Source organism: Bombina bombina, chromosome 7 (assembly GCF_027579735.1).
Source record: "Bombina bombina isolate aBomBom1 chromosome 7, aBomBom1.pri, whole genome shotgun sequence".
NCBI lineage: Eukaryota > Metazoa > Chordata > Amphibia > Anura > Bombinatoridae > Bombina > Bombina bombina.
The window spans coordinates 571,556,958-571,576,583 of NC_069505.1; the positions used below are offsets into that span (position 1 = coordinate 571,556,958).

The window sequence follows — 19,626 nt, forward strand, 5'->3', positions numbered from 1 at the left end:
ACAAGAATAACAATATAAAATACAAATGAGTGGCTTCCTGTGTGTCGGCCTATGAGCGTATTGGAGCGGAGTTCTAAATACCTTGTGTCTAAGGAATTAATGTATCTTATCCTAGTATTTTAAAAAGCATGTAATGTTCAATTTGTAAATTTGTATACCTGATGATTATTATGTGTCAAAATCAAAAATAGGTGGAAAAACAAATACAAACAATATTTTGAAAATTGTGAAAAAACTGCTCTAAAAAACGATAAGCAGAGAACAGTGTAAACTGTAAAACTTCAGATAAAGTGCAAAAAACGGTGCTTTCCTAAATGCAAACTGTCTTCATAACTGGTTGACAGTGAAAATAATGTCAATAAAAATATAAAACAGTGAAAAAATGGTCTTCACAATTCGTGCAAATCTATCCAGTGATCAAAATAAAAAGAAATTGAGATAGATGATGCAAAAAATCAAGTGAAAAAAGGAGAGAAAGAAAGTCTGTTCAAATTGGTGTGAAACAGTCACACAACCAAAAATAAAGTCAAATATAGGATGTGTGTGTGATGGTTTTCCTCCAAGATTGAGGGTGCAAATGTGTCTTCAAAGCAATAAATTCAACTCGCTGCAGATAAAAGTCCTTCTGCCAAAAAAGAAATAAACAATAGTGTAGATGGTTTTAAAAGGATAATAATATCAGAATGTAACTCACCAGTCGATGCGTTTCAGTCATCCACTGACCTTTATCAAGACTAGTTTTTTAATGTAATTGGGGTCTTTATATACCTTAGTTGGTAATTGCCCATTTATCGTTATACCGGAAGTGAACCTCACCACTTCTGGTTTCGCGTAACTTGGATAATTCTTATGTTTCTTAGATGCCACATATTTACTTCTCAGATTGTGAGGCATTTTTCTCTATCTTCATCCCTATTTGTTTCATTAATTTTAAACAGCTGTGTGATAATTTTTTCTCCGATCACTTATAACTTTACTATATGTGTTCCCCTATTGGTTGGCCTTATACACATAGATCCTTCCGATTGGCTAAGTGGAGGGCGGGTTATAAAAATATCTGCTCTATTGGCCATTGATAGTGTTATGGGTAACTTTGGTTACAGGACTGCATGTCCGTTTTTCCAGCCTGCCTATTGGATACCAGAAAATGTCCACACTTCTTAACGGTTGGTTCAATTTGGAGGTGTGTAAAGAATTATAAGATTCTATTGGTTTCTGTTAGTATGACACGAGAGAGATCGTTGTACTGCATTTTTCATTAATGCCAACTAATATATATAAACAATATCAGTTGGATTGTGTAAGACCTTAATAATCCTTTATGACATATAGATTTACAACTTATATTGCTACAATATGTATGAGTCCTATTTGTATTATCTATAAGTGTGCTAGTTGGACTTTTTTCAGAATGTGACACGGAGTATTTGCTTCACAAGGAAGGATTTGGGTTTTTAACATGGCAGCCTTCTAGGAAAGTAGACCCTGTACAGTGTTCCTTGTGCTTATGATCAAACATTATTGACTTTTGTGGATCTTATATTACTACTCATATGTGACTTTTCAAAAGTATATTACTACTTTAAAAGCGGGTTTGTTACTTGAAACTCGGGTTTCTTACTGATTCTCCGATATGTGTTAAAAAATGTTTTAGTGAATTACTTAAAAAACTTTAAAAAAACTTTTAATCAAATGTGTGATGGAAAAAGGGAATATATCAATATTGGCTAGCTTTTTTATCTTTTTAATGTATATAGAACTTTGTTGTTCTTGTGATACTTATTGGTTTTCAGTTTCTATTTAGCCTGAAGAAATATAATGAAACTAATCTGCAGAGACTTGTTAGAATTTATAGAGGGGATTGTATAATCTCGACTGTCGAAATGGATTTTCAAAGGGAATTTCGAAAGGTTGTTCCTTTTCTGGTCAATATTCTATATATATTTTGACTTTTCTACTAATTACTTTTAATCAAAAGTTACTTTATCTTGGTGTGCTAGACTTATACGTACAAGGATATTCATATTGATCATCCTATGTGAGAGGATAACAATGTTACATCTGGATTAAATTCACCCATGGTATTGTCCATGGTGGTGGTCAAGATTTTTAGATATGTCTAATGATATGACATATATGTCTAGTGGGCTCAAGAGAGGCTTTACTCCCTGGGATCACTATTACAATATGGACAACTATAAATAGATTCACCTCTAGGTCAGAGAAGAGATACAAATGGATAGCTCTTGCTTGCGCATCTTATTTTCATTCTTCTACCATTGTAGTGGTCAAATATTTTAAGAATTTTAGCAGATATGTCTAATGGTATGACATATGTGTCTAGTGAGCTCAGGAGAAGCTTGCCCCCTGGGATCACTATTACAATATGGACAACTATAGATAGATTCACATCTAGGTCAGAGAAGAAATACAAAGGGAGAGCTCTTGCTTGCACTGCTTGTTTTCATTATTATGCCATTGTTTAGTTTTCTGTTTTAATTCTCGGCAAGTCAGATTAAGGAACTCTTTTAGTCATTCATCAGGATGGGTTCAGGGAGAAAAGATATCTTCTCTTGTTGTTATTTCCGTCAAGTGTATCAGGGACCATCAGTTTCTTTTTAGGAGAAGAAATGGTTTCACCAGGTCATCAAATCTTCTCGCTCAAAAAATGGAAAGCATAAATTGTTCTACATTCCTTATCTTTCAAGGGTGGTTGAGGTTTAAGATTTTATAAATTACTCCAGTGTTTATTTTAAACTTCTCCTTAGTTCAGATTTAATAAGTGGGACAAATCTTCTTTATTATTTAATCCTCTCGGAAAAAGACAATCTAGACGAAATATCCATTTTGATTCTTCTGTGAGTAGTTTTTTCTCCTGGTTGCCTCCTCTCCAGTCCTTTGGTACTTTTTGTATTCCCATATATTTCAATGTTCTAATATCTCCAAGATGTTTCTCGGCGAAATGTTTATACAATGCGGTCTCTTTGTTGAGTTTCTCAATACACAACAAATGCTCACGTATTCTGTCCCTCAATGCCCTAGTTGTTTGTCCCACATACTGGAGACCACAGGGACATTGGAGTAGGTACACAACGTTTTTATCTTGACAGCGTATTAGATCCTTGATTTTATATTTTTCTTGATTGTTATGTGATTGGAATTCCGTGGATTTGCTACCACATTTACATGCCTTGCATGTGTGACAAGGAAAAAAGCCTATTACAGTTTTCCCGAATGTGTCTTTTATTTCAGATTTTTTGACCTTTTTTATGCTTGGGGCTAGTTTGTTTTTCAAATTATTAGCCCTTCTATACACAAATTTTGGTCTTTGAGGTAGTTTTTCTCCGAGGATGTCATCATCCTTCAAAATATTCCAATGTTTCTGAAAAATGTTCTCAATGATATGGCTGTTTTCACTATATTCCGTTATTAATGGTATATTAAGGATCTCGTTGCTTTCGTTCCAACTTATCTTATCTTTATATTTGGTTAGCTCTTTTCTTTCAATTTTTTTTCAATTTATTCTATCTTCTGATCCAAGAATTTTTCATTATAACCTCTCTCAAGGAATTTTGCCTTCATTATTTGGGCTTGTTCTTCCCATTTTTGAGGGTCTGAGCAATTTTTCTTCATCCTTAAAAGTTGTCCCTTTGGGATGTTCGCTTTCCAATTTCTATGATGACAACTGGTTTGGTGGACATAGTTGTTACTGTCCACCTTTTTAAAATGAGTTGATGTTTCAATGGCATTGTCCTTGATTTCTATTTTTAAATCAAGGTATGTAAGGGATTTCTGACTATATTCATACGTGAAATGGAGATTTGCTTCATTTTGATTCATCACCTTAAAGGTGTATTCTAGATCTTCTTGTGTTCCTTTCCAGATCAGTATGATATTGTCGATGTAGCGGCGATAAAAGACCAGGTCCGCGCCCGCTGGGCAGGATTCCCAGAAAATTTCTTCCCACTTAGCCATGTAGAGGTTAGCATAGCTAGGCGCGAACCTGGTCCCCATCGCCGTACCACAGATCTGCCTATAGAACTTCCCTTCATTACAAAAATAATTGTGATGCAGGATATAGTGGATACTCTTGAGTATGAAATCACATTGTCTTGCCGGAATTTCTTCGTCTCTCTCTAGATAAAATTGTACTGCTCTCATTCCTTCTTCATGAGGAATACTTGTGTATAATGCTGTGACATCACTCGTTGCCATGATGTAGTTCTCTTCCCAGCTTATTTCCTCAAGTAAGTTAATTATCTGAGTAGAATCTCTTAGATAAGATGGACGTTCCTTGACCATTTTTTGGAGATGTCTGTCCACATACTCCGACAGATTGCTGCTCAAAGATCCTATCCCCGAAATAATTGGTCTTCCCGGGGGATTATTAAGATTTTTGTGGATCTTCGGACGGTGGTATATTATGGGGGTCTTAGGGAACTGTACGTTAATATAATTGTACTCCTTTTCATTCAAGATGTTGTCCTCTTTTGCTCCCTTTAGGAGATCTGTCAATCTCTTTTTATATAGATTCACAGGGTTCTCTCTTAATTTTTCATATGTGTTTTTATCACCCAGAATCCTTTCTGTCTCGTTGTTATAATCTGTTCTGTTCATCACCACAATCCCACCTCCTTTATCGGCGGACTTTATGGTGAGATTGTGGTTTTCCTCCAATTGTTTAACAATTCTTAATTGTGTATCCGATAGATTCTTGTTTTTCAATTTTAGCTTTTTATTAGTAATATCTCGTATTTCTCTGCAGACTACTGTCTCGAAAGTTTCGAGTGCTGTCCCTTTGTATGTTAATGGATAGAATGTAGACCTTGGCTTAAGGTTTGTGTGTTTATAGCCATCATCTTGCTGAGTTTGATTGTATTCTTGAAATCCACAACCCATCCTTTCAGTCGGTGTTTTCAAAAAGAACCTTTTCAGGGTTAACTTCCTGATAAATTCTTTTGTGTTTACAAATGTCGTAAACTTATCAAGTCTCTTTGATGGGGCAAAAGTTAGACCAAGTTTTAGAATAGATCTCTCATCTTTGCTTAATTTATAAGAACTCAAATTGAATATCCCTTTTTCGGTCACCTCCTCTTCCTGATTTTCTTCTTTATTCACATTCTTTTTTGTTTTTACACCTCCTCTTTTCCCTCTGTGGGTCTTGTTTTTGCCCGAGTTGTAGATTGGTTTTGTTCCCCCTTTTTGTAGTTGTGATGGTCCAACTCTAAAAAAGAGGAAGAGGAGTGTGGTACTTGTATATTTGTTAGTGTTTGAGTGTTTACTCGATTCACTCCATTTTCTTTTTCTCCAGCTTTTAATTGTCCCCCGGACTTTTCAATTTTTTCTTTCGGCCTCTCATATTGAGGCTCTTTTCTTGATCCTTGTTGTCTTCTTTCTTGTGTGGGGGTCTCATAAGTATTCCTGTTTCTAGAATGTTGATCATATGGTCTTTCATCATCAAAGTTTCGTTTCTGTTGGTAGTTTCTCATATCCCGCTGATATTCTCTTTCCTGATAGTTCTGATTTCTCCAGTTTCTCTCTGGTAGTAAGAGTTACTCCAATTTTCTTGTGCAAATCTCCCTTTATAATCTCGTTCTCTCCCTCTCTCGTCATAGGGATTTGTATAATATTCCCTTCTTTCCCTTCTTTCTTCAAATAGGTTATTACCCATTCTGTTATTATATGACCTTTCATACATATTATGTCTGTTATATGTATGTTGCCCCCTATAATTATTATCAAAGTTTCTATATCTCTGATTGTTGTGTTCGTTTCTAAAATCTATGTGACCAAACTTGCGTGCTGACTTGTCATTATAGTGGTCAAACGTCTTATTCCTATAGTATGGAGTATGTTGTTGTATGTCAGAATGTTGTGGATTAAATCTATCTTTTTTGGCTTTCTTATCTTTTTTATATGTGACTGTTGTCCATGTATTGGACTCATTTATTTCATTTTCTGTATTGGGATTTACCTCATTTAAATTCTCTTCAAATTCAGGATTTCCTTTTTCATCAATATTTTTCTTTTCTAATTCCCTTATTAGTTTCTTGGTCTTCTTTTTTATAATATCCTCCTTTATCTTACTCACTTTTTTTACCAAAATTTATTTTTTATCTGCAATTTCCTCACATTCTGGACCTGAATTTTCCAAATTTAGAGTAATGACTTCGTTATCCTTAATTTCTAGATCTATCTCTGTGATTTGTGTTTCTCTATATTCTATAATCAGCTTTATCAGCTGTTGAGAAGTCTGTATTAGCACATTTTTCCATTTTTCAGCTAGAGTGTCTGAAAGTGGAAATGCACACTCTTTGTTCACTAGTAGCCCTTTTGGTATGATCTCTAATTCTAAACATTTTTTAAGAAAGGATATTTCTCCTTTATATTTCACCTCGGAGATAAGGAGTTTTTCTAATTCTTTAAAAATTAGATGTATGTCTATAGTGTCTTCTTCATTTTCTAATATATGCTCTTCTCTTCCTATATTCGTGATGTTAATATCAATCGGCTGTTGGAGTGACATACTGCATGGACACACACTATATGCCATATATAAAGCAAGGTATACAAAATAGGTATACAGACCTCGGCTCCATAATCGTATTCTTTAGTAAAGAGTCTGCCCCTCCTTGTGATATAATGGCCATATTCTCCTATCCTGATGCCAAGAGTCATAGTCGTGCGTCCTATGTAGTTTAAACTGCATGTGCATCTAAAAGATAAATTAAAGTTTTAGAATTACACGTTATAAAATCAACAATCTTGTAATGTTTATTATTATGGTAGTTCCCTAACTTAGTTTGAATACTTCTACATTTCTACACGTTTTGCATCAAAAACATTTACCACATTTAAAGAATCCTTTGGTTTTCATTAACCAATTTTTTTGTTGTAATGCATTCCTAGTAAAACTCGTAGTCAACATATTTCCCAAATTTGGAACTCTTTTAAATACAATTTTAGGTTTATTAAGCAACATGCCAATCAGAGTAGAATCCCTTTTTTTTAAAAAATCCCAATGATTATATATTACTTTCTGTATTTCTTTACTTTGTGAATTGTAGTTTAAAATTATAGGTCCCAATTCATTATTTAATTTTCTCTTTCTCTTTATGTCATAAATTCATGCCTGTCTTTTGCACCTATATCACTTAGGCCTAGATTTGGAGTTTTGTGTTAGCCGTCAAAACCAGCGTTAGAGGCTCCTAACGCTGGTTTTAGGCTACCGCCGGTATTTGGAGTCAGTCAGGAAAGGGTCTAATGCTCACTTTCCAGCCGCGACTTTTCCATGATCGGAACAGCCAATAGAATGCAAGCTCAATCTGATTGGCTGATTGGATCAGCCAATCGGATTGAACTTGATTCTGATTGGCTGATTCCATCAGCCAATCAGAATTTTCCTACCTTAATTCCGATTGGCTGATAGAATCCTATCAGCCAATCGGAATTCGAGGGACGCCATCTTGGATGACGTCCCTTAAAGGAACCTTCATTCGGCGAATAGGCGTCGGTTGAAGAGGTTGGATCCGCATCGGTTGGAAAGAAGATGGCTCCGCTCCGCTCCGCTCCAGAAGAAAGAAGATTGAAGATGTGGCTTGATAGAAGACTTCATCCCGATGATGGACTTCCGACTTCAGCCCGATGATGGATTTCTTCAGCCGCCGCTTGGATCCAGACTTCAGCCCGAGGATGGACGTCACTCTTCAGCCCCCCGCTTGGGCTTGGATCAAGACTCTGGACCGATCGGTGAACCTGGCATGGTGAAGACAAGGTAGGAAGATCTTCAGGGGCTTAGTGTTAGGTTTATTTAAGGGGGGTTTGGGTTAGATTAGGGGTATGTGGGTGGTGGGTTGTAATGTTGGGGGGGTATTGTATGTTTTTTTTTACAGGCAAAAGAGCTGAATTCTTTGGGGCATGCCCCGCAAAGGGCCCTGTTCAGGGCTGGTAAGGTAAAAGAGCTTTGAACTTTTTTAATTTAGAATAGGGTAGGGCATTTTTTTATTTTGGGGGGCTTTGTTATTTTATTAGGGGGCTTAGAGTAGGTGTAATTAGTTTAAAATTGTTGTAATATTTTTCTAATGTTTGTAAATATTTTTTTATTTTTTGTAACTTAGTTCTTTTTTATTTTTTGTACTTTAGTTAGTTTATTTCATTGTATTTATTTGTAGATATTGTATTTAATTAATTTATTGATAGTGTAGTGTTAGGTTTAATTGTAACTTAGGTTAGGATTTATTTTACAGGTGATTTTGTAATTATTTTAACTATTTTAGCTGTTAAATAGTTCTTAACTATTTAATAGCTATTGTACCTGGTTAAAATAAATACAAAGTTGCCTGTAAAATAAATATTAATCCTAAAATAGCTACAATATAATTATTATTTATATTGTAGCTATATTAGGGTTTATTTTACAGCTAAGTATTTAGCTTTAAATAGGAATAATTTATTTAATAATAGTTAATTTATTTTGTTAGATTTAAATTATATTTAACTTAGGGGGGTGTCAGTGTTAGGGTTAGACTTAGCTTTAGGGGTTAATCCATTTATTACAGTAGCGGCGAGATTCGGTCGGCAGATTAGGGGTTAATAATTGAAGTTAGGTGTCGGCGATGTTAGGGAGGGCAGATTAGGGGTTAATACTATTTATTATAGGGTTAGTGAGGCGGGAGTGAGGCGGATTAGGGGTTAATAACTTTATTATAATAGCGGCGCGGTCCGGTCGGCAGATTAGGGGTTAATAAGTGTAGGCAGGTGGAGGCGACGTTGTGGGGGGCAGATTAGGGGTTAATTAATATAATATAGGGGTCGGCGGTGTTAGGGGCAGCAGATTAGGGGTACATAGGGATAATGTAAGTAGCGGCGGTTTACGGAGCGGCAGATTAGGGGTTAAAAATAATATGCAGGGGTCAGCGATAGCGGGGGCGGCAGAATAGGGGTTAATAAGTGTAAGGTTAGGGGTGTTTAGACTCGGGGTACATGTTAGGGTGTTAGGTGCAGACGTAGGAAGTGTTTCCCCATAGGAAACAATGGGGCTGCGTTAGGAGCTGAACGCGGCTTTTTTGCAGGTGTTAGATTTTTTTTCAGCTCAAACAGCCCCATTGTTTCCTATGGGGGAATCGTGCACGAGCACGATTTTGAGGCTGGCCGCGTCCGTAAGCACCTCTGGTATCTAGAGTTGCAGTGGCGTTAAATTATGAACTACGCTCCGTTTTGGAAGCCTAACGCACTGAAAACCCTGCCATTCTGTGAACTCTAAATACCAGCGGTATTTAAAAGGTGCGGGGGAAAAAAAGCACGCGTAGCTAACGCACCCCTTTGGCCGCAAAACTCTAAATCTAGGCGTTAGAATTTAATCAATATTATCACTGCTGTAATTTTTTTTCAATAAATCTTAATTTTAATCTCTGCTTGATTCTTAAAGTGAAAGTCAATGCTAACATTTGTGAAACGCTAGGATTGACTATTGAAACAAATATAGGGGGCTTTTATTCATGAAGTATAAGATACTTCATGTAGAAAGCTCCTTTATTTGTTTCAAGCGATCGCCGTTCTTAGCCGTTCTTAGCTGTTCAGGCAGCCCACAGCAGATCGTTGTTTGGCTTGAGAGGTGACGTTTGGGAGCCAGATTTACAGCACGGCTATTGGATAAGAGGTAAAAACGTCACCTTTAGCACAATTTCTTTTTTGGTGTGGGCTGCTGCAGCAGCTAAGAACGGCGATTGATTGAAATAAATAAAGGGGACTTTTATTCATGAAGTATAAGATACTTCATGTAGAAAGCTCCTTTATTTGACTTTCACTTTAAATATATAATTGACAGTACAATTTCCTCTTTAAACAAAACATTTGGACCATATTATTTAGCCATCAGGAATGATGTTAACTTTGCTTGTTGATATCATTTTTCACATATACATATTTAAAAGCAATTGCTGTTTTCAATATTCCTTGTTCAATACATATTGTTAAATATAAAAAGTTTGTTTGTTCCTTACAATAATCCCAACTCATATTTATATTCCAATCATTATTATTTAAATGATATAAATAGCTATCCAGTTCTTCTTTAGAACCCTTCAATATAAAAAACAGGTCGTTTATGAAGCGACGATGGACAACCAGGTTTTTCAACCAGTAATGCCCCTCCCACTTATGGGAATCCTTCCATGAAGCCATGCAATGATTGGCATAACTTGGTGCAAACCTGGTGCCCATTGCTGTATTACTAATCCGTAAATACAAATATTTGTGTGTGTTTATAAATATATCTCTCTTTATATATTGATAAAACTCTGCAACCATATATGGTGAACATCAAAGCATATTTTAACCCTTTGAGTGCTAAGCACTTTCCCACCTGGGTGCTAAGCAGATTTAAGGTTTTTTTAATTTTTGAAATATATATATATATATATATTTTTTACTTATTTTTTCATATCCCCAAGACTTACACCGTTGGAAAGGCTAGGCGATTACCTTTCCAATGGTGGAATGGTCTTGAGGGTCTGTAGCTGCTTAGATGCCTGAGATACAGGCCTCTAAGCAGCATGCCCCCTTTCCCTATACTTGTTATTGTAATTTTTAAATAAAGTTGCACAGTGACGTCATCACGTCATTGCACGTGATGTCACCGTGCAAAACGTGAAGCCCAGGCAATGCCTGTCACTATACGGACCCGATCGCAGGGTAGGAACGGGTGGGAGCCCCCAGATCTCCCTCAAGGTGGGAGAGTTTTAGCGATGGCTCTGAGCCATTGTTAGCACCTGAGTGGGAAACTCTGCGACGGCTCAGAGCCATTGTTAGCACTCAAGAGGTTAAATATATATTACATTAACCGTTAAATTCCCCCCAAAATAGGGAACACTTTGACACCTATAGAGAAAGCTCTAACCCTTTGATGAATGACAGTGCTCCCTCAACATCTAATGATGTTTTTTTAGGGACCCCCAACCTCGCTCCCTTATGGAGGAGGAATCCAAATCAATCCAACAATCAGAAAAAGACCTTTTCCAAACGGGGAAGGAGAGGTAGAGGGAAAACCTACAAAAAATAAAAATAAAAAAAAATAAAAAATGGGATTTTTAATCTATCTGCACATCCCCTCACTGATGACGAGATCAGAGTATTAGGTAGAGGATTGTCCTATTGCCCCCCCCCCCCCAATACACACAACTTGTTTAATCTTTTTGTGGATTTAAATAAATACACCAGAAAGTTGTCTTTACAAAGATACTTTGTACGAAAGGCTCTCAAAAATAAAAATATTGAAGGGCCCCCATTCTCTTGAATAATCAGCACAATAAATATTCCTCCACTGTTCTATATTGTGAACCAGAAAAATTGTCGAATGAGCTTTTTGAGGATGTAATCCACACATCATTGACCCCAGTGTCTACCCCAAAGATGATGTCTCGTACATAGATCTTTTTCAACAGTTGGTTCTGGAAGATTGGGAAACTATTCCCGGCCATACAACAAGGAATAAGAGAATCTGGCCTAATGAAGCTAGAGCCCTTAGAAGCCTGACGAGTGATCATAATTTGGTCATTCGTCAGGCTGACAAGGTTGGAGGCATAGTACTCCAAAACTATACAGATTATATTAAAGAGGCACAACATATCCTTTGTGACACCAATTATTATAGGAAATCAAACCATTATCCCACTACAGATTTCTTGAAATTACTGGTTAAGATTTTGTAAAGTGGAGTATCTGAAGGTATATTGAGTAATAAAGAAATTTGATGTCCGAACACCCTAACATACCTTATTACTACCACCTCCCAAAATTACATTAAAATTATAAAGTGCCCCCAGGTAGGCCCATCATAGCAGGAGTGAACAGCATTACTAACAAGATGTCTGAATATATTGATGTGTACCTCCAGAGATATGTGTGCAACCTCCCCTCATATATCAAAAATACCACAGATCTTCTGCAGAAGTTGTCTCTTATTAAACGTAGGGATAACTTTTTGTGGTTATCATGTGACGTTGGGGCGTTGTATTCGAACATAGCCCACGATGTAGGTATACGTACTACCACAATATTTCTGGAGAGGGGCATCTATATGCCTAATGTTCAGATAGAATATCTAATAGCTTTGATTGAATTTATCCTAAAACATAATTATTTCCTGTTTATGGATGAATTTTATCTCCAGATTAAGGGAACGGCCATGGGCACCAGATTTGCCCCCAGTTTCGCAAATCTCTTTATGGGAATATTTGAAGAATTATATATAGAGTGTATATATGATTCAAAATGGAGGGGCAATCTGGTGTTCTATGGCCGTTTTATAGATGATCTGCTGTTTGTATTTGAAGGATCAGCTATGGAAGCAAATTAATTTGTTTCATCCCTAAACACTAACAACATGGTTATCAGCTTCACATCCAACCTGCAAGAGCAAATAATAGAATTTTCGGATGTAACTCTAACCTGGGATACTGATGGAAATTTGAATACATCCTCTTTTTTTCAAAAAAGTGTATTGTAATAACTTTTTTACATTTCTCCAGCAACCATCTTAAAAGTTTGAAAACCAATATCCCCTATAGTCAATTCTGTAGGATGAGGAGAAACTGTAGCACAATTGAAAAATATGACGAGCAATCTAAGATTCTCACCAATAGGTTCTTAGAAAAGGGTTACCCTCTAGAAAGGTTACTATAGAGGTAGAACTTTGGATAGAGGGAAATTATTAATGTCTAATAAAACTAAGAATCCTGATGACAATACAAGCTTAAGGGGTCAACCATTGTTTGTGACTCAATTTAATTCCAACCGTTGGGCAGTAAGCAGGGTCTTGAAGAAACATTGGCCCATCTCAATGAGAGACCCGATACTTAAGAAAACATTATCCCCACAACCAAGATTGGTTTATAGGCAAGCCCCAACGTTGAAACAAAATTGGCACTGAGTAAGGTAGTAATGTCTAAGAGGAATAAGATTAGTACACAAAACAAAACCATTGGGCCCTCAAGAGTTGAGAAACTAGGAACATTTAAACATAAAAAACCCCATCGTATTTCTCACACCACAAGTGAACAATTCCCCATTAAAGGGAGATTATCCTGTGACTCATCTTTTGTTATCTATGCACTTACGTGCGAATGCGGGATGCAATATATTGTATCACCTGCAGAAAAATCAGAGTAAGATGGAGCGAACACCTTAGGAATGTGACTCATAAATCACTAAAACATAGTGTCTCTAGACACATTTGTCAAGAACACAATTCAGGGAGATGCAATTTGAAAATAACCCCCATATGAAAGTATTCCCCCTAGTCGCCATAGTAATAGATTTACCAAACTAACACAAAGGGAAACTTACTGGATCTTTAAGTTCCAGACCTTGTTCCCCATGGGTCTCAATGAGGTTATAGATTCAGCGGCTTTTGTATGATCTAACTGTTGGTATAAATATTTATTTTATTATTTCATGTGTATATTATATGTGTTAGTGTGTGATATTAGTTCATTGGGGTCTTGCAGTTAAATTCACACCAGCCAGTTTTTAGATTATTGTATTCGGATATAGGAACAAAAACCCTTTGTACACTGGATTTTCAACACACCCAATCAATTTAATATTAATATTTAATATATACACCATTATAACGTTAGTTGAGTTATGTATATACATTGGGCGCCCCACTGTCCACAGATTAATTATCATGTATGTAATGCCAATGGTACTTCCTCATTTTAACTTGATTTTAGCTAATTCACCAATACACAAATATATATGAATTTAGGATTCCACTGAAGGTTAGTATTCATGTGATTTCTTATCAACACATCGATATTTGATTATATTATTCATTATCCATTCAGTTTACTTCATAACTATATACACATATATCAGTATTATTATTATCATACCCTCACTGACTATCCACTGCACATACATACTTAAAGGGACACGAACCCATATTTTGTCTTTTGTGATTCAGATAGAGCATGCAATTTTAAGCAACTTTCTAATTTACTCAAATTTTCTTCATTCTCTTGGTATGTTATTTGAAAAGCAAGAATGTAAGGTAAGATGCCGGACCATTTTTGGTGAACAACCTGGGTTGTCCTTGCTGATTGGACAGCACCAATAATAAATTGCTGTTGATGGTTCTGAACCAACAATTTGCTGGCTCCATAGCTTAGATGCCTTCTTTTTCAAATAAAGATAGTAAAAGAACGAAGAAAAATTTATAATAGAAGTAAATTAGAAAGTTGATTAAAATTGCATGCTCTATCTTAATCATGAAAGAAAAAAATTGGGTTCAGTGTCCCTTTAAGTATTTTTTTAGGGCTGAGTTTATCTACCATTATTCTACACTACATTTAGTATCCTTATACCTTTGATTGGATTGTGAACTAGTTTTTTAGTTATAAGTTATCAAGTTCTGTATTTATACTTATTATATAGCGATCTCAACATGTTAACTGAGATCTTGCTTACATCATAAGCTAATTTGTATATACCCTTATACGCTAATCATTCAGTAGAAGCTAAGTAGTCACACCATTAATTTGTTGTTGTATCTATCTATAAACACTTATGCCCATGGGTTGAGTTTTGGCTTAGTACACCCCTCATACTTAAGTAGTGCACTGACTAATGGGCATATAGTGTAGGTTAATGGGTTTATTCTCTTATACATCTTTTTATTCATATAAGTTAGGCAATCACTTTAGTTATTATTTGTATACTCTTGTCTTAAGATTTAAATATGTCTCATTTTACCCTATATCATTGTATATCACATAGAGTACTCTCACACATAAGGAGTCACAAGTTAGGCATTTAGTCACAAGTTAGGAAATCATTCTTCATAAAACTTTTCACATAGCAATCTCCTTACTATATCAACTCCACAGGAGTTTAGCGATTTTGCGCATATGTATTTTTAGTTAAGATTTTTTTAAGCCCCGGCATGAAGATCGTAGTTTTTGTAAACAATAATTCAAGTTTAATATTAACCTAGGTAATCAGGAGATGTAATTGTTAAAGGGATTATTGTTTCTCATTGCTCTCTAGTAATAAGCACTACATGACAGTTCACAACTCCTGCTGTTGTATTACTTTATATGTTATTATTGATATTATTATCATTTATTTGTATAGCGCCGCCAAATTCCGTAGCACTGGGTCACCGCATTACAGTCACATTGATTGGTAACTGTGTGTATTGAAGGGTGTGTTGAAATGAAGGTATCCAATTGGCTGGTGGGTTTAATTGAAGGGGAGGGTTTATACACCTGTTGGTAGCTTAGCCCTAAGGGTGTTTGTAAATGTGTATTACATGCCTGATGAAACGGTCTTTACCAAGAAACGCGTTGCATGGTTTCTCAATTACTATGCTAGAGATCACACTGATTAGAGCATGAATAGTTTTTAAACTATGTTTTTAACAAAATTGAATCATACGTTTTTTAACTATCAGTTCCTAGTGTGTATATGTCTTAGCCTTCACTACCTATTGGGTGTATACCCTCCTTTTGTGTTGCTGCTGTACTTGTGGTCCATCTATCCAAGACTTCAGGAACCCTGGTTCAACCAATGGTCAGCTAGCTGAACTGCGGTTTAAAATCCAGCCTGCTCCTACAGCATAATTGATTGCCTTTCCTCCATGTGAGTACCCTGTGTATAATCTTATTGCATACAACATTGGTTGTGCTATTGATTCGCACATGTGGTGCCTCTTTCTGTTATATTGTGTTTTCGTAGAATCCATCCATCTGGTGAAGTAAGAGAGCAGTCTACCCCCTTCTCCTCCATGTTCATCTACACCTGTTGGTATCCGGAGAACAACATCATAGACATTCAAACTTGTGAGCTATTAGTATATAGCTGATTGATTCTCATTAAGCCTCATTCTAGCTCTTAGAGTTGGGTGCAGGGATAGGCACAGACAAAGGCTGTGGCAGACATTTCCCAAAGTACAGACCTTAGTGAAGGACACCAAGGTACATTTGAAATTAAAAACATTATTTTATAGTGCTTGGTGTTATTATACTGATGCAAATACCAATGATCCTATAACCAGTCCTCCTCTGGCTATACCCATGAGCCAGTGTCACTACTGTGTCATTATATAGTGCTGGGTGTTATTATACTGATGCAGATACCACTGATCCTATAACCAGCCCTCCTCTGGCTATACCCATGTGCCAGTGTCATTACTGTGTCATTATATAGTGCTTGGTGTTATTATACTGATGCAGATACCACTGATTCTATAACCAGCCCTCCTCTGGCTATACCCATGTGCCAGTGTCACTACTGTGTCATTATATAGTGCTGGGTGTTATTATACTGATGCAGATACCACTGATTCTATAAGCAGCCTTCCTCTGGCTATACCCACGAGCCAGTGTCACTACTGTGTCTTTGTATAGTGTTTGGTGGTATTATACTGATGCAGATACCACTGACCCTATAACCAGCCCTCCTCTGGCTATACCGATGAGCCAGTGTCACTACTGTGTCATTATATAGTGCTAGGTGTTAATATACTAATGCAGATACCACTGATCCTATAACCAGCCATCCTCTGGCTATACCCATTTGCCAGTGTCGCTACTGTGTCATTATATAGCGCTGGGTGTTATTATACTGATGAAGATACCACTGACTCTATAACCAGCCCTTGTCTGGCTATACGCATGTGCCAGTGTCACTACTGTGTCATTATATAGCGCTGTGTGTTATTATACTGATGCAGATACCACTGACCCTATAACCAGCCCTTGTCTGGCTATACACATGTGCCAGTGTCACTACTGTGTCTTTGTATAGTGCTGGGTGTTATTATACAGATGCAGATACACATCCAGTATTTCACTCAGGCTTTATTTATTCCATAACTTATCACCCAATATCGCTAACAGTCTATTGACAAGCCACTAACTTTATTCACACTGCATATATTTGTATTCCTATTATTTAATCAGAAAGAAAACATATGCTAAGGTTGTGGCGGACACTGCAAGGGCTACTCACGGACACCAGTGCCCGTGTACGGACACCTTGCCCATCCCTGGTTGGGCGGTATGATCAATCTGTATTGTAACTGCATATTGTTATTTTTGTTTTCATTTTTTTCACATTGTACCCTTTGTTATTTTATCTGATTGTATCTGATTTTGATTACTAGGATCAGTAGGACCTATACCATTCTCTAATTGAGATTTACTCAATATTTCCAATTCCTGAGCGCCTCCTATAGGATATATCATATATTTTTTATATATAAATGTTTGTTCATATATTACAAATATTAGAAGATATTAAATAAGAGAATGATTACTGGCTAGTAACAGCTAACGTGCCTTCACTATACAAGTATATACATAAAGAAAAATTATTATTAGCTTCTAAAAAAAGCATTATTAAAAGATTTTGATGGCAGTAAACTATCATTTATACTCCAAGGTATGGAAATAATACTAGATAGCACTTTTTTTGGCATTCAAAATATTTTGATTTACAGATCAGTAGTATGGCGATAGGCACCAGGTTTGAGCCCGGTTATGCCAATTTTTACTTGGCTGCATGGGAGGTTTCCCATGTGTGGGAGGGGCATGACTGGGTGACAAACCTGGTTGTCCATTGTCATTTCCTAGGCAACCTGTTATTTATACTGAAGGAGTCTGAGGAAGAACTGGATAAGTATTTATATAATTTAAATAATAATGACTGAAATATAAAATTGAGTTAGGATTATAGTAAGGAACAAATAAACTTTTTAGATTTAACATTTTTAAATCCGTTGACGTGAACAATATCAAAAAGCAAAGTTACCATTATTCCAGATTGGTGAGAAATATTCTCAAGGGCCAAATGTGTCATTTAAAGAGTAATTGTACTGAATATAATATTTTTAAGAATCAAGCAGATATATTAAAACATAGATTTATAGAAAAAAATACAATGGTTATGATATTGATGAAATTATAAGTGTTATAAGTGCAAAAGACAGGAATGAATTTATGACTTAAGAGAAAAAGAAAAGTAAGTAAAGAAATTCAGAAAGTATTAAGTAAATATTAGAATATTTAAAAAGGGATTTTACTCTGGTTGATATTTTGTGTAATAAATCTAAAATTGATATTAAAAGAGCTGAACATTTTGGAAATGTGTTGACTACAAGTTTTACTGGGAATGTATCACACCCAAAAAAATTATGTGGCAAGTGTATTGGATGCAAAACGTATAGAAATGTAGATATGGTTGAAACTAAGCTTGAGAACAGCTATAAACGATAAATATTGCAAGATTGGTGATTTGATAAAGTGCAAATCTAAAAATGGAATTTATCCTTTAGAATGCACGTTACAATACATAGGACACACAACTAGAACTCTGAGCAATAGGATAGGAGAACATGGGGTTTTAATGCCAGTATGTCACGAGGAAGAGAAGACTCTTCTGCTAAAGGACACTACTGTAAAGCTGAGGCCTGTATACCAATAGGGAACTTTTGTATTTTGTACACCTTGCTATATACTGTATATGGTGTGTGTCCTAAGAGTTATCTTGACCCGAGAGTGATGATTGATGTTTTTATACAAACACATATGTGACAGTAAGTGGATTAATTTTTATTATACTTGTAATTTCATTGTTATTGAGTGCTATACTAAGAGCTAACATGACACTATTTTATGTGAGAACAGCTTCATTTCTCAGCACTTCTGTGTTACATACTTATTACACCATGGTAGTTTGTTTCTCTCTCTTTATTTGAGGACCTGTGGAATTAAGAAGATCCCTTGTGTCTTTGACTGCTTATTTTGGAGTTTAACTCCCCATCAGACTTGTCTGTAATTTTATTTCATTTTGGTGCAGTGTAGTATTGTCACTTTTTATTATTTGATTCCCTTCATTTTTTTTATATTGGTGTTATAGCATTTTATAGCCACATAACATACTTGTATGTGCAGTAGTAGATAGAATACAACAAATAGTAGACATACGGTATTGTTTTATGTAATTGATGGTTGGCTTTATATTATAGTATATTGGACTAACTGTCACTCCTTGTGGAATGATCTATAGGGATTTTGAGTCTTCCTTCACAGCTGTTGGTAAAACAGCATATTTGATGGTGATGCGCCTGGTGTAATTGTACAGGACTTGGCAGTGTGGTGTCTCCTTTAAAGGGATATGAAACCATAAAAAATTATTTTGTGATTCAGACAGAACAAACCGTTTAAAAAAAAAAGTTTCCAATGTACTTCTATTATTAAATTAGCTTTGTTCCCATGATATTCTGTGTTGAAGAGATACCTAGGTAGGCATCAGGAGCACTACATGGCCGGAAATAGTGCTGCCATCTAGTGCTCTTGCTAATGTATAACATTAGTACTACATGACAGGAAATAGTGCTGCCATCTAGTGCTCTTGCAAATGTATAACATTCTTGCAAACTGCTACCATATAGTGCTCCAGAAATGGGTCGGCTCCTAAGCTTACACCCCTGCTTTTCAACAAAAGATGCAAAGAGAACGAAGAAAAAATTATAATAGACGTACATTAGAAAGTTGTTTAAAATCGAATGCTCTATCTAAATTAGGAAAGAAAAATGTTGCGTTTCATATCCCTTTAAATCTG

General features: G+C 36.0%; 1 protein-coding gene across 2 annotated transcripts in view; it reads right to left on the reverse strand.

Moving 5' to 3' along the window:
- The window catches only part of LOC128667078 (lymphotoxin-alpha), a 103,786-nt gene that overhangs the window by 78,941 nt on the left and 5,219 nt on the right, over positions 1–19,626 (reverse strand). For both annotated transcript variants that reach the window (XM_053721965.1, XM_053721966.1), the window contains exon 2: positions 6,589–6,715. The gene's annotated coding sequence lies outside the window, so the exon portion shown is untranslated. The remainder of the gene's footprint in view (positions 1–6,588; positions 6,716–19,626) is intronic.